This window comes from Protopterus annectens, chromosome 2.part0 (genome assembly GCF_019279795.1).
Source record: "Protopterus annectens isolate FY-2018-M chromosome 2.part0, PAN1.0, whole genome shotgun sequence".
In the NCBI taxonomy this organism is placed as follows: Eukaryota; Metazoa; Chordata; order Ceratodontiformes; family Protopteridae; genus Protopterus; species Protopterus annectens.
In genome coordinates, this window is record NC_056728.1 from 1,427,267,407 (window position 1) to 1,427,271,062 (window position 3,656).

Sequence of the window (3,656 nt, forward strand, 5' to 3'; positions counted from 1 at the left end):
TCTTGGACTTGGTACTAACCAACACAGGAAACCACTGCAACATCCCCATAGTGTCATCATCCCAGGCAGGATCAAACCACAAAGTGGTCACCATCCCGCCTGACCCCCCCCCCCCAAGCTAGGATTAAACAAATAAAACTTCTCCAAAGCTGATTACAACCTCCTGAGGTCCTGAGGGAAGGTCTAAACAGCTTTTCAGCCCCCTCCCCAACAGTAGGAACTGGCACTAATATCCAAACCTACATCAAAGTGGTATACAACCATTTATGTAAATGCATGGATCCAACAATACCTGACAGGTGGACATCAGCTATAAATAAACTCTACAACAAAAGGAATAAATTGCTGTCCAGGACCAAAAAGGAACAGATACCAAATTGGAAGCAATCTCTCCTTGGACTAAACAGGCAAATAAGGGTATTAGTGAAGTCCTCCAAAGCTAACTTTGAGTCCAAATTGGCCACATCTACTAAATACGGTCATAAGGCCTTCTTCACATATGTCTCTAATCCAAGGGGAAACACCCAAATCTGCTTAGAACTGGTGGTCATGGACACCAAGTACACAAATGCCGTGGATATAGCAAACCTGCTGGCAGACAGGCTTAGTGAAAACTTTACCCCTCTGTCCCCCCCATCAGTAATCAAGAATATTCCCAGCACCTGCTCCTCCACCCTTATCTCTAGGGAACGTCATTACCACCCTCTCACAGGCTAAAACCATATAGCTTCCATGGGATCAAATAACATCCCAGGCTGCATCCTGCATCAACTCAGGCAGGAATTTGTGGCACCATTAGGCAACCTATTCAACCTAAGCCTGAGTAACGGATTCATCCTAGCCGAGTGGAGGATGGCCACAATCATCCCTCTGCACAAATGTGGAGCATTCACTGATCCAGGCAATTATAGACCCATCAGCCTAACTAGCCTGATTTGCAAGGTCATGGAATGCATTATCATGGACCACATTGACAAGGACATCGGCAACCTCCAAACACTTGATCCCACACAGTTTGGTTTTGTCAAGGGGAGATCATGCCTGTTAAATTTGGTAGACTTCTTTGAGTCAGTCACCAAAGCCATGTGAGAGGAGAAGATGGTACATGCTGCCTACCTTGACCTGGCCAAGGCCTTCGATACTATTCCCCACTCAGGCATAATAGATAAACTATCCCAGCTTGGTGTAAATCCATATGTGACCAGATGGATAGCTAACTGGCTTACTGATAGAATTCACTCAGTCAAAATAGGGGTAGCTACCTCAAATAGTAGACCCGTAACGAGCGGCATACCCCAGGGATCGGTTTTGCAGCCCCTGTCTTTGGGATATGGGTCTCCGAGGTGCAAGTCAAAACCAGAGGTCTACAGCTGACCAAGTTTGCAGATAATTGCAAGCTGAGTGCTGTCATCAACTCCCCTAGTGATGTAGACATACTACAAGAGGGTCTCATCCAGACGAAAGACTGGTGCCAGAAACACGGCCTCAAACTAAATCCCAAAATATGCATCATCATCCCCTTTGGGAAGCGTGACATCTCCACAAATTTTCACATTAATAACAACATCCAAAGCATGCAAGCAGTTGAGAGGGACCTGGGCACCCAAGTTGACAGCAATCTAACTTTTGACCACCATTTTGTCTCCATTGTATGGACAGCTTTCTACATGGCTCACCTCATTAGTAAGGGTATTTCTTCCAGGAACAAGGAAGTCATAACTTCCCTGTATTCCTCCCTTATCAGGCCCATCATTAAGTATAATGCCCATTCAGCATGTACCTCGCAAAGCACCTGCAGAAGCTGAAGAGACCACAGAGATTCCTGACCAGGAGAATCCAGGGCTTCAAAAAATCTATCCTACACAGATAGGCTAAAAGCCCTGTCCTTCTACTCCATCTCATACAGACTTCTCAGAGGTGATCAATGTCTAGCATACAGAGCAATCTCTGACCCCACCTTGATGAAATTGCTGCATATCCGCAAGCCAAACTCCATTCACATGACCTGCACACAAAACTTCAACTTGGTATGCAACATCAGTAGGACATGCTGGTGGGACAGATTTGTCTCCCAGAGACTCCCCCATCTGTGGAATAGACTCCATCTCCACATCAAGCAGAGTACTTCATTATCCCTCTTTAACAATAACCTGGATGATTAGATGGGAAATAGAAACTACACCCCTGTTATTCCACTTGTGTCCCTTCTGGACAGGGGCATCAGGTGTTGATTTGTAGGTACATGGGCTAATTAATTATCTAGGCTTATAAGTGCCTCAGGGCCAGTAGCCTAGTAACTTGATATGATCCTATGATCCTATTTACTATTTTTCTCTTAATAGTATTTAATGCAATCGGTCAACATCTGTAATTTGTTTATTTTTATCAACTTTTTTTTTTTTTAATGTTTGTTAACCAGGTAAGTGACTTGGTCCAGAAGTTAATTTAAAGTAAATTATTCTCCTAATTTTGATTAGAGAAGGACATGAGCAGTTGTGAGTGTTTCCTAAAAGACTTAGTTCTGTCCAAATTAAATATGAGCTGTCTGTGAACATCCGTGCAATGCAACAAATGTTCACTTACCACTGTAAGAGATAATTAGGAAGTTGTACAAGCAGATTTATAGACTGTTGCTTGTCTCAGTGGCTACCTTAAGCATAAAGGACTGTTTGCTTTGCAAAGGAATTCTATCCTTGTTGAAAATTAAATATGGAGGATTAACACATCTGTGACTCAAAAACCTTCCTAGCTGATGTAATGGCCACTAAAGGAGAATTCTCTGTAACACACATTTTGACTCAGCAGACTCAGGAGGAGGAGGAGTCATTTCTCTGAAACAGTGTACAAAATCCAAGGACAAACAGGATCCTTGCTAAGACCTGACTAGGGAAAGTGTCACTCAAACAGGATTTACATACTTTCAAATATGCAAGTAATAAAGAGTCAGAACCTTAATCATCATCTTCTTTCGGCTGTTCCCATTAGGGGTTGCCACAGCGGATCACCTGTTTCCATTTCTTCCTGTCCTCTGCATCTTTCTCTGTCACACCAACCACCTGCATGTCCTCTCTCACCACATCCATAAATCTTATCTTAGGCCTTCTTCTTTTCCTGTTACCTGGTAGCTTCATCCTTAGCATCTTTTTCCCAATATACTCAGCATCCCCCCTCAGCACATGTCCAAACCAATGTAATCCTGCCTCTCTGGCTTTGTCTCCAAACCTTCCAACCTGGGCTGATCCTCTAATATACTTATTCCTAATCCTGTCCACCCTCGTCACACCCAGTGCAAATCTTAACATCTTTAACTCTACCACATCCAGCTCAAACTCCTGCCTTTTTGTCAATGCCACTGTCTCCAACCCGTATAACATAGCTGGTCTCACTACCCTCTTGTAGACCTTCCCTTTCACTCTTACAGGTACTCATCTGTCACAAATCACTCCTGAAACTCTTCTCCACCCACTCCATCCTGCCTGTACTCTCTTCTTCACCTCTCTTCCACACTCACCGTTACTCTGAACTATTGACCCCAAGTATTTAAACTCATCCACCTTCGCCACCTCTACTCCTTGCATCCTCACCATTCTTCTATCCTCCCTCTCATTCACACACATATATTCTGTCTTAGTCCTGCTGACCTTCATTGCTCTTCG